Below are 13,499 nucleotides of genomic sequence, written 5' to 3' on the forward strand. Positions count from 1 at the left end.
CTGTTCCTTATGTTCCTTTTTTATTAATTTTTTATTTATATACGACAGTGGAATACATTACAATTCTTATTACACATATAGAGCACAATTTTTCGTATCTCTGGTTGTATACAAAGTATATTCACACCAATTCATGTCTTTATGCATGTACTTTGGATAATAATGTCCATTCCTTATGACCTAAAAGACTTTACCTGTTCTCATCTGAACTTCACTGCGGCCTGGATGAAATATCTTTCCAGTGTCATTTTTCTTTTACTCTACTTGCAAATTCACCAACTAGCCTTCTGATTAGAATTTGGTTCCCTATGAAGATTTGCTTTAATTGAAGGCCTATATGAGCCAAAGATTCTGGACTTTAAAAGCTGAATGTCCAACCCAATACATGGTAAATTCAACCTGATCAATATCACATTGGTATCTCTCAGTGACTAGCCAGATAACTTTGCATCTGGTTTTACTTTTCTACCTTGTCTTCCAAAATGTTAGTAATTCTTCCTATCTCTTTTTTCCCTCTTGGTTGTCAACATGCATTTACTTTTGAAATATGGAGATAATGTACATTAAATATTTACCATAGTGACTAGCAAATAATAAGAGCCCATAAGATGTTGATTAATAAAAACAAAAACAGCAACAAGTATATTAGCATCTTTCTGTATTTTCCCTGAAGAGACTACTTTAATAATCAATTGTTAGCTTGCTTTAAAGGTTGTGTTCCCACACTCTAGATATTTGCAAATATAACTAACAAATTATTTAAAGCTCTCAACTCTTTCAAATTGTGGACACAAACAGTCCAAATATTATTGATTGCTACCTTATGTGGAGACATTTTTGTATCATGCTATTATAGAAGTTAATTAGTTGTTATGGAAGTTATGGAAACCTTCAACAATCACAATTTTCTGATAAATTACTGCTTAAATAGTATGTCAAGGGCTAGAACACCTGTTAAAGAAGAGAATTGTGAGTTTTAACTAGGTACTTCATATAAAAATCCTTTTGTTTCAACATTCATTTAAAAAGAGGTTTTTAAAAAACATTTCTTTTTTAGTTATAGGTGGATACATATCTTTATTTTATTTTTATGTGGTGCTGAGGATCCAACCCAGGGCCTTGTGGATGCTAGGTGAGTGCTCTACCTCTGAGCCACAATCCCAGACCATAAAAAAAGTTCTTGTTTCTGGATTTTCTTCCTAAAGTATCTAATTCCTACCAATAAAGGTAGCCTGACTTTACAAGGCTATTTGCATTTGTCTTAAATTTTCATTACAAAACTGTTACTTGAAAAGCTACTGATTTATTTTGGTCATATGCATCTTACTTAAAAATATTTTAGCTTGAGAATCTGAAAGAAATGGAACACTGTGTATAGATCATGTATTTTTTTATTAATATAAAAAAGGCTGTCCAAAAATACTTCAACATACCTAGCAAATACATCATGTTTTAATAGACATCTCTAAGGTGATTTAGCTTAAAATTTAGTAAAGATTTGTACTCAAAAAGAACTTAAGGGACAGAGATTTTATACAACTGATTTTGAGTCTGGGATTCTGTTCTACAAATATTTGCTTTATTTTTGAATTGACAATTGATTATCAGACTATCCACCACCAACTCAGTCTTTTATTAAAACCCTTCATTTTTACAGAAGATGTTGATTGTACAACCAATTTGTGCCATTTAAATCTCATTTTTTTCATTGTGCTATGCAAAATATATCTTTAGGGCTTACTGTGACTGTCTCTGCATAATAGTAGACAGATTATTGCACAGACTGTAATGTGTATCCAGTCAGCTCAGAAGAGCTTCTAGCATCATCTTCTCAGTGAAGAATATAATGGGTACCTGCTAGCTGCTTTGCTATTTTGATTTCATTGCATTCTACAGACATCTTTTGAGTACCCCAAATATCTCAGGTTTTGGAGAAGATCAAAGACAAATAAGACAATGCTGTGCCTTCAAGATTTTACAAACAAGGAGGGAGGACAAGAAATTGGTCACAATTATTCTAATACCAGAAAATATGCACTAGAAGGTGCCTTTGAAAGAACTCCAAACAAAAGGCTCTGGACTTGAAGGAGTTTTTTTTTTTTTTAAAAAAAAAAAAAAAAACAACTTATTTTTTACTTGTAGTTGGTCGCAATACCTTTATTTTATTTATTTATTTTTATGTGCTGCTGAGCATCAAACCCAGGGCCTCACACATGCTAGGCAAGTGCTCTACCACTGAGCCACAACCCCAGCCACTTAAAGGAGTTTGAAGTGTGAAGGAGTAATGAAGGCATTTGCATTAGGGAAGACTGTTAAAATAGTCCTTCAAGGGCTGACTGAGCATAGATAGAAGGGCATTTCAGGTGGTGGGAATATGAGCCAAGGCACAGAGGGAGAAAAGAAATTTTTGTTGGATATTATTATGCATCAGAGAGGCTTCATCTGTGTTTGCTCAATGAATATGCACAATCACCTTCTAACTTGCATGATACTATTTCCATTTTTCACATTAACACTCCAGCCCAGAGTGGGCAAATAAATGGCAGAGCTTGTATTCAACTCAGATTGGTCTGATCTCAAAATCCATGTTCTTTCCCTACAGAGACAGGAGAAGGCACAATCCATTTGGGAAAAAGAAGGCATGGGGTTACTTAGAACATGGGATCCCGGAAATGTAGCAAAATAAATAAGATGATCAGAAGAATTCACGTAGAACAAAATATAGTACACTAGATATTAATGACTATTCTGTACCAATTATGTCCCATGGTCAAATATACATGGGAAACACTGCATGCTATATTTTAGTGCTGCCATGTATAGGTTGTACATTACGTAAATGAGAGTAGTTACTGTGAGCTCTCTAGGATATTTACGTACCCACAATAGCATGTGACAGATTTCAGTAAGTCCAGAAACAATTAAACATATTTAACCCTGAAATTTTATAATTATCTGAACATGGGGTGGGAAGTTACTATAGTGTCTGTTAATATCTGTAGGAATACTGGAATTCTATGGAACACAATTTGGGGAACACTGGGTTAGCCAGTCGTACTTAATAAGTCCAGATCAAATTGGGTGACCTGGTTACTTAAACCTTGTATGGAAATTCTGCCAGAGATACTCATGTGTTGGTCTAGAGGTTGGGTCTTCCCTTTATACTTGTACCCATCTTCCTTCCTTAATTTCCAGTTCTGGGCGTTAGAATTACCTTGAGCAGAGCATGTGCTGAATATGAATTAGAGGTGTAAAAGATCTTTGTTCCTTCCATCTTGGACAAGCTTGACAGGGCCTGAGCCAACGGAGTCTCTGGAACAATCCACACCACCCCAAGCAGTCTTTGTCCATTTACCCCAGTGTGTACTGAACAGACCTTATAATTTTCTAAGTGTACCATGATGTGGGAAAAGTTTGGATTAATTTTGAAAATAGCCAGGAGTTACTTCTAAAAATTCTACTCCTGATTTATAAGGTCGAGGATCCTTTTCCCATTTTCTTTAGCAGCACCAGAAATATTGGTACAGCCAGTGTTAGAAGGAAACAGTATTATTACACAATATACTACAGGGCAGAAGAATCAGATATTTGAGAATGATTTTTTTTGTCATTTTGCTTATCAAGTTGGGAATATCACATGAATCTGTTTCCTTTCATGATTAAAACTTTTTGGGATAACAGCAATTACTCATTTATGAGCAAGGAGCTAGAAGATGAGCAATGTGAATCCACAACAATAAAGGAGGAATTCAGGATGAGATGGCACAATTCCTTAAATAGTCATACTTCATTTCAGTTGAAAAACTTTGCACAACCGAAAGAATGACAAAAATGCTATTGTTAAAGAGAAGAAAAAAAAAACTTGGGAAAGTTATGAATGTCTAAAATTTCCTGCAGTTATTTTTGCAAGGATTGATTCATATTCAGATTAGCTTCCTGCCAGATGGAAGAAACACACACTAAATCAGTTTTTGCAGGAGAGAAATCAAAAAGAAGCACAGGCTGCTATTTAAAGGATTTTCTTTCTTTTTGCCATATTAATAGCACATTAACCCATAGGGAGTGTTATTGAAAGAAGCCAAACCATGAAGGCTACCATTCCTTCCTTTAGGAAGAATAGATTTTTTTCAGACAACTAACTTGGGAGAACAATCTCCTTGTATTGCACATAAAAAAAAAAAAAAAAAATCTAATGATGGCCAAGTGTCATGAATCCCAAAACAGATAAGTGTATGAACAGGAGATAAATTCTTTCTCTTGCACCCAGCGAGCCATGGCTTTCCGTGGTTGTACCTGGGAAGGATGGAGCACACACTAGATGAGATGCGTCCTTGTCTCTGGGCATCCTCTACGCCAGGTGAGTGTGATGTCAGGGGTGCTGATGTCGGAGGTACTGATGGTGGAGTGCACGCACCACCTTTAAGGCACTTCCTTGTTCTGACCCTGGAAGCCAAGTGCCTGAGTTCATTGACACCACACACCCAAAGCTGGAGGGGAGGTTTCCTCTCTCCAGGGGAATCGCACTCCCCACTCGAGTCTCTCTTTCTGCTGGCTTCTCCTTTTCAACTTGCTCTTGTCATAATGCCCTTGCCCCAACCTTCAGCCCCACCCCTCTTTGGATTGGCTAGTGACCTGGGCTTCCCAGGTCCTTCTCTCTGCTGTAGTTGAAGGACATAGTTAGGCTCTGAGCAGCCACACTTGACCCATCCCACAGGCTGACTTGATGGGGAGGGTTTCTCACCTGGCCTGTCTCAGCCTTGCTGGAAACTCTGAGGATAATGGTAACAATTTAGCTATTTGATTACTGAGCACCTGTTTGTCAAAGTTCTCAACAGCCCTGTGAGAGAGGTATTATTATTTCAGTTTTATAGCTGAAGAAATCAGGCCCAGATCATTGAAGAACCTGTTCAAAGCTCTTAGGAATTGTAATTGACAGAACTTGGCTTCAGAAACAAAAGGGTGTGCATGGAAAGTTTGTGCTTTTAAAAATTGTGCTGTATCAGAGCTTCTTCAATAAGAATGTGCCTATTATTCACCTGGGAATCTTGTTACAATACAGATTATGATTCAGTAGATCTAGGATGTGCCTTGAAAAATTTTCATTTTTAACAAGGTCCCAAGACATCAGTGTTGCTAGTTACATGCACCTGACTTTGAGGAGCAACTGACTACATGAGATGTAGCATTTTAAGGAAATGAATGCTTTAGAAATGTCTTCCACCTTAATTTCTGGGATACCTGCTACAAATCCTCCCCACCACATCTGAGAATTTTTTGTGGTTTGTGAAGGATTAGAATGTTGGCTACTCTAGGTAACATCAAATATCCCAACCAGTTAATGAGGGTTTTCTTTCTTCTAGTCACTGTTGTAAGTGCATTACATAGTCTTTTAAAAAAATTGTTCTAATTAGTCATACTTGACAGTAGAATGCATTTTGAAGATCATCCTTAATGAGTATAACTTCTCATTCTTCTAGTTGTACACGATGTAGAATTACAACCATCATGTAATTATATGTGTACATAGGGTAATAATGTCCGATCCATTTTACTATCCTTCCTACCCTCATACCCCCTCCCCTCCCTTTACTCCCCTCTGTCTAATCCAAAGTACCTCTATTGCATTACATATTCTTTTTTTGGGGGGGTGGGTGGATGAAATAGGCTGTATTTAAGAACTTCGATTCATTTGACAAAGGCACTTACCTAGGCACCACATGACTCTGACAGCAGTAGATACAAAAATGAACCCAGACCACACCCGTCCCTAGGCCCTGCCTTTCCCTCCTGTCCAGAGTTGCCCTCCTTCTGTACCTCTAGTTAGCATCATCTTAAGGAAAGCTGACTTTGGGATTATTATTTTTTTCTGTATGCTTCTCTTGGCTCTATACTGACAAGAAATGACTGGAGAAAATCCCACATGGATAACAGAGCTTTGGGTCTGGGCATATTCTTAATATCTATAGTAGTGCTACGCAAAAATTAAACATTTAATGAAAGTAGTGAAACTTAAATTCATAGCAAAAGAATCTAGCTCTAGAGACCACCCATAACTAGTGTGCTCTTCCTAAGTATGGCATAGTGAGTGATCTGAGATCAATTTAGGACTTGGGTTTAGTGAGTGAACTCTGACATTAATTTTCAGTAAGGATCCATTACATGTTAGCTGTATGATCTTGGATATATTGTTTAACCTTTCTGTGTTCATTTTGCCTTTGTACCACTTCTGTGGTCTGGTCCAACATGTAAGGAACTTGGGAGTTGACATTCCTTCCTAACAATAAGTAAAGAGCTGAATGAACCGAAAAATCCACAATTCTTTTTACATATTAAATCCATCAGAGAAGCAAGATCACAGAGATACAGGCACATACAGAGAATCACAACTTAATTGGAGCAGAAACCTCCCTAGGAACCAGTGCCATGGTAAGAAAACCTAAACTGTAACTAATGAAACACTGGAGGTTAGAATGGACAAGTGTGACAGTTATAAACTTCACTCACGGGAGCATTCACCTGTACTTTTGTGTGTTTTACCCCCAGGAACTCTACTGGATCCTCAGAGTGAGTATCTGAGAAAAATCCCCTCGTACTTTTTGTAGGGGGAGGAGAAAAGAAATCATTCTGAAATATTCCAAAATATTCTTTTCTTCATCATAAGGCCTGTACCTAGGAGAAACTACTTGAGTGCCTACCCTACCTGGGGGAAGGCAAATAACCAACTCTAGCTCCCTCTAGCTTTCCATGGGGAAGAAAGGACATACTTAACTGCAGTCTACTCTAGCCATACCTAAGGAGGAAAAATAGCTAAAAATATGCTAGTGAAGTTCATAGTCCAGAGGAAAGGTTTACCACAAGACCAAAAGACTGAGGCCTAATCATAAGACTAGAAAACACTGCATCCGCCTGTGCACACCTTACCACATCTTGCTGAATGCCTAGTTGTTGCCATTCAGCACCACATGTCTGCCCTTCAACAAAAATTTCAATGATACTAAAGGCAAAACACATAGTTTGAAGAGAAAGATCAAGCTTTAAATCCATAGTCAGATATGATAGAAATGGAGGCATTATTAGGTGAGGATTTTTTAAAACTTCTCATTAACATACTAAGGGCTTTAGTGGGAAAAAAAGTAGATAACATGCAAGAATACATGAATTATACAAGCAGAGAGTTGAAAATTCTAAGAAAGTATGCAAAAGAAATGCTAAACATTAAAAACAAAAAATGAAGACTGTCTATGTTTAGTAGACAAGACCCAGTTGAGGAAAGAATGTCTGTGAATGATGCTATGTCAATAAAATCTTTGAAAACTGAAATGAGTAAACAGATTTTTAAAAAAATCCAAAACAGATAACCATGAACTGTGTGACAGCTACTAAAAGTGTAATGTACATGTAATGGGAATATGATACCTACCTACATACACGCACATGTGCACACAGACATGAAGAGGCCATTTTTAAATTGCAGAAAATCAAAGGTAAGGAAGAAATCTTGAAACAATATGGAGGGGGGGAAACACCTGTAGCACAGAAGAGCAAATATAAGGATTATGTTTGATTTCTCCTCAGAAACCATGTAAGCAAGAAGAAATTGGAATGAAATTAAATATTAAAATTGGAATGAAATTAAATATTAAATTAAAGTTTTGATTTTATACTCTCTGAAATTACTTTTTGCAAGCAAAGGGCAAATAAAAAGTTTCAAGACAAACAACAATTGAGAGAATTTGTTGCCAATAGACCTGACTTGAAGGAAATGCTGAAAGAAGTTCTTCAGAGAGAGGGCCAATAATGTGGTTAAGATATTTGGATCTACATAAAGAAAGGAAAAGCATCAGAGAATGAGTAAGTAAAAGAATAATATGTTTTAAATAATTTATTCAAAATAAAAATAGCAACAATGTACTAAGTTATATATACTTATGTATTTATATGCTTATATAAGTGACTGCTTTGTTATTATAAGTTACTTGCACTACCCACTAGGTGGTATAGTGTTATTTGAAAGTTGAACTGGATTAGTTGTAAATATATATTGCAAACTTCAGGACAACAATGGAAAAAAGTTCAAAGAGAGATATAATTGAGAAAAGAAAAGAGAGAAAATGGAATCATATGAATGCTAAGTTAAAACCATGAAAGGAGAAATAGTATAGAAGTCAAAATATGAACAAAGAACATGGGCAAAAAATATAGAAAATAATGATGTGCTAAATGACATCTAACAGTATCAATAACCACTTTAAATATCCATGGTCTAAATATACCAATTAAAAGTCAAAGATTGTCATACTGGATCCAAAAACTCCCTGATCCTAGGCTGTTTATTAGAAACCCACTTTAAATATAAGGACACATACTAGAAGTAAAGGGTTGGAGAAAGATGTACCATGATACCATTAATCAGAAGAAAGTGGGAATATCCCTATTCATTCCAGACAGATCACACTACATAGCAAGGAAAGTTATTAAAGATGAATTGGGTCATTGCACCATAATAAATAGGTTATTTCTCTAAGAACACAGAACAATGTTCTATGGCCTCAATATTTGTGCACAGACCCACCAATTCTTGTGTTGGAATCCCAATCCCCCAGGTGAGGGTATTAGGAGGTCAGCATTTGATAGGTGATTAGATCAGGAGGGCTGAGCCCTCACGAATGGGATTACTGCCCTTGTAAAGAAGATTCAGAGAGATTTCTCCCCCTTTCTACCATGTGAAGACATATCTAAAAGACAGAGATCAATGAACCAGATGCAGGCTCTCATCAGACAATAAATTCACCAGTGGCTTGATCTTGAACTTCCCAGCTCCATAACAGTGAGAAATAAGTTTCTGTTATAAGCCCACCCCATTTATGGTATATGTGCCTAACCACAGAGCATCAAAATATGTGAGGCAAAAGCTAATAGATCTATTAGGAGAAATATATGAATCCACTGCTGTAGTCAGAGAAATTTTTCCTTTCTCTAAGATAGGAATTATGCTAGTGGTTACTCAACAGGATGAGTGTGAAGAATCAACAAGGAGTTAACACATGTAAGACCCTTAGATTAGCACCTGACACAGTGTAAAAGCTGGAAAAATGCTGGCCATTATTATTACTACTGTATTACCATTATTATTATTATTGCAGTCTACCCAAAACCATTATTATTTTCTGTGTTTGACATACAGATCACTATACTAATCTGTCACCTCCGCTTCTCTTCTGGATACCTAGGAAAAAGGGAGGGAGATGGAGGAGTATAGAGATGCTATGAAAATGTAGATAAATGAGAGAAGCCATTTATTTTCCCACTGCTACCCTTGACATGACCCCTGCTGAACTGAAGGGAGAAAAGAAATTGCTGAGAAAAGAGATCAATAAAAATTATTCTTCCTCACATTTTCCCCCTGCTGTTTGAATCCATCCCTAGGCTATTCATATGGCAGGATTTAAAGGCCGAGGAAATGGATTCTTCCCTAGTCCCTCACTCAAGTTACCCTTTATCCAGCCTTTCCAGAAATATAGCAGAACAATAGGTAAGGTGGCACATGAATTCATAAGAAAATTGGAAACAGTGTACAAGTACATTTGCAGCAATAAAATTGAAAGAAAACAGAGGATAATATACATTTGTTCATAATAAAAGCTAATAGGGGTATTTTGCTGCTCTTGGAGAAGACACATTTTTGTTACATGCAAAACTTTTGAAAAATTCAAGTGTGGAAGAAGCTTATTTTATTGTTCTCTAATTCTAAGTAGAGATAGCAAGATCCTTATGATAAGTTGGGAGGTTGGTAACATTTACTGAGGAACTATTTTGGGAAAGGAAGTTTCTGTGTGCCCAGAACAAACCAGCAAGGCCAATTTTGTCCATTTGACATATGAGGAAACTGAGGTGTTTATATATAGCAAGTAAATCTGGGATTCAAACCCAAACCTGTCTGAAGCCAATGACTCTTCTCTTCCTATACTACCTTCATTTAAAATAAATAAATAAATAACCCTTATGTGCCTTAAAGAAGAATTTGCAGCTCTCCTAGGAAGCTATTATATGCTATAAGTTATACTTCTTCCTATAATATGACTGCCTTTGGAATACATGTTTTTGTTCCCAGTGCCTAGACTTCCATACAGGTTAGGGGTCTTCTCCATCTAGAAATCTTGAGATATGTCAGATTGACCCCTCTGAGAGACCATGCAGGCTGATACAGCAAAACAAACATAGAATTAAAATCACATGGTCCTGAGTTTCAGTCTTAGTTTTCTCATTTCCTTGTCCATAAATTTGGGCAAGTTTGTTAGGTTCTGTGAGCCTCAATGTCCTCCTTATAATTCTCATTTGGAATAGATAAGAGACATGTTTTCTTATCTTTGATCAGTTCCCTTGTATGAGTTCATTGCTGCCATAATCATTATGTATAATACCACTTTCCCAGACATTTCAACTCAGTTGTCAATTCTTTTCATGCATCTGTTGGTTGGTTGGGTGTCTCTACTTCAATGCTATAGCAGCTGGAGATATTCTGTGCCATGTTTCCTTCTGAACCTCCAACTGAAGATTAAACAAGTATCTTATGGATGTATTTTTGAGATCATCACAAAGGCTTGAGAGGGAAAGCAGAAGCACGTGTGTCCTCTTAAATTACAGGATCAGAACTGACATTCTGTTACTTCTGCCCCATTCTGTGGGCCAGCTTATGTCAGAAGGCCAAGCCTTCTGATGACAATGTATACTTTCTGCTTGATGGCATGATGGCAACAGTGTGGATGCAGTGGAGGGTGAAGAATTGGAATTGGTGAATCAATCCTTCTTTGAAACTTTTTGAAATTTCCATACTCCTTCTCAGGCTCACTATTCTGCATCTTCAGGAATAAACTTCAATTAACTGACTTCCCACATGTGAGCTAGAAAGCTCTGTATCCCCATTTACTGACCATTTTCTCTCTTGGTTCAGTTTTAAAATTAAGATGGCATTCAACCTGTGATTTGGAATTGAGTTCACTTCTTGCTTTTCTGGTAATCACCAATTATCTTCTCTTTCTTCCCTGTACTCAACCTATTTTCTTTTTAAAAAAAATATTAGAATTTTCCTGTCTTAACCAAAACCTAAAACCAGAAAGTTTCATTTGACCTAGCCTCTTCCCTGTAACGACTCCCCTACGATTTTCAGTGAATCTTCTGGAAAATGTTAATCCATTCTGCGTTTCAATCATTCTTCAACATATTTCAATCTGGCTTCTGTTTCCCAACACTTTACTTATAACATTCTCTAAAATGTCACGGTTGATCATTCCCTTCCCACAGGCTTTTTCTTTCAATGGCATGATTTTAGTGTCTTTTGTGTTTTTCTTCATTACTGTATACTCTTCCTCAATTTCTCTGAGTTTCTTTCCTCACCTGCTTTCTGTCTTTGTGGTACTGGAGATGGAACCCAGGGCCTCATTCTTACCAGGCAAGCCCTCTACCCGTGAGCTGCATGCTAACCCCTGCCTGCTTTTAAAAATGTTGTTTCTTGGGATTGGTTCAGAGTTCTCATCATATTTATCACTTTTCCCACAAATTATCTAAGCTATTTCCCCAAATTTTACATATGTGTTAATATTTTCAAACTCTCTATCTTAATTTCTCTCCCAACCTCCAGGTATCTCCAAATAGGTATCACATGGATAAGTGAAATCCAACCTGTTTCATTCTGAATTCACTAGCTCCTACATAGTGCTAGCTAATTCTTTTATTTGGTATGGAGCTAATGTTGCCAGCTCTTCTCAGTATTTTTTTTTAAGTTTTAGGTGGACACAATATCTTTATTTTTTTATCTTTTTATGTGGTGCTGAGAATCGAACCCTCACGCATGCTAGGCGAGCATGCTACCACTTGAACCACATCCCCAGCCCCTCTTCTCAGTCTTCTGTGCAAACCGGACACTCACCCTGTTTCATCATTAGACATCTCTCCAAATCCACCCAGTAACCAAGTTAGATCAAATTGAAATAGGTCCTTCACTGGTACTGTCATTATTTTTTAAAAATTGTTTTGTGGGGAGAGTACTGGGGATTGAACTCAGTAGTACTCGGCCACTGAGCCACATCCCCAGCCCTATTTTGTATTTTATTTAGAGATAAGGTCTCACTGAGTTGCTTAGGGCCTCACTTTTGCTGAGGCTGGCTTTGAACTCAAGCTCCTCCTGCCTCAGCCTCCCAAGCCACTGGGATTACAGGCATGTGCCACTGTGCCCAGCTGTTTGCTTCTTTATTGTGTTGCTTTGTTGGTTTTGGCAGGACTATACCAGTAGCTTCCTTAATAATCTCTTTCCCTTTGCCATTTTAGGATAATATTTTAAAAGTCAAGTGCCTTCTACAATACTTGATGCACCTTCTCTGCTCAGTGTGGGATTTTGTTCCTCTCTCCCTTGTCCTTAAAGCAAATCCATAGTAGTAGATGTGGCACAGAATAAAACTTACCTTATAGTTGATTCTTTTAAGAAGGGTGTGGGTGTGTGTGTGTGTGTGTGTGTGTGTGCGCGCGCGCTTGTGGATTAACATGTATATTTTTATTCTGATAGTATCCTTCTATGCTTCTATTCTATTTACAGTCTTCATCTTCAAGGTCACCTTATGATCCAAGGTGCTAGAGAAACATCTCCATTTTGCTGCAGACAATAGATTGAATGAAATACCTTGAAATAAACATCAAGGATGTTTTATACAGTGTGTCCCTTCGCATCTCACAGTGTGTCCCTTTGCATCTCACTGCGTGGAATTTAATCACATCAGCTGCAAGGCAAGCTGAGAAATGTAGTTTTAAATCTGGGTAGTGATGTACCTGGCCTCCAGCTGAGGTTCTGTGATTAGGGAAGGAGAAGAGAAAGAGGTCTGTTTTTCTTTCTTTCTTTTTTTTTTTTTTTTTTTGTGGTGCTGGGTATTGAACCCAGGGCCTTGTGCATGCAAGGCAAGAAATCTACCAACTGAGCTATATCCCCAGCCTGGAAAAGAGTGTTTTGAAAGCCAAGCAGTAATGTCCATGTCTTCATCACCCACGGGTATCTAGCCTATTCGCAGTGTCTAGTAAATGTGCAGGGCTTGAAGGTCTCTTAATGCACTTCACTAAATTAATTGCTACCTATTTATCTTACCTGTCTTTGAGCCCATTACCTTTCCTTTGGGACTTTTAGATCTCGCCTTTCTTCAAAGTGTTGCTACGCAGGAGACCTTAGTTTACTTTCCAGAAGGAATCTTTGTTGTTGGTGGTGGTGATGTTCACAGAGAAAATTAGGATGTTTTTTCTTGACATAACTAGTCTTCAATTTACTTTTTAAAAATACTTTTTAGTTGTAAATGGATCTTTAATTTTATTTGTTTATTTAAATGTGATGCTGAGGATTGAACCCAGAACCTCACACATGCCAGTTGTGGCTCTACCACTGAGCCACAACTCCAGCCCATAGTCTTCAATTTACTTTTTGTACCTTTCTGTTTTGCTAGGATCTCAGTGTACTTGCAGGT

This window comes from Marmota monax, unplaced genomic scaffold (genome assembly GCF_021218885.2).
Source record: "Marmota monax isolate L192 unplaced genomic scaffold, Marmota_monax_Labrador192_F-V1.1 WCK01_AAM20220418_F8-fsc00123, whole genome shotgun sequence".
Classification (NCBI taxonomy): domain Eukaryota; kingdom Metazoa; phylum Chordata; class Mammalia; order Rodentia; family Sciuridae; genus Marmota; species Marmota monax.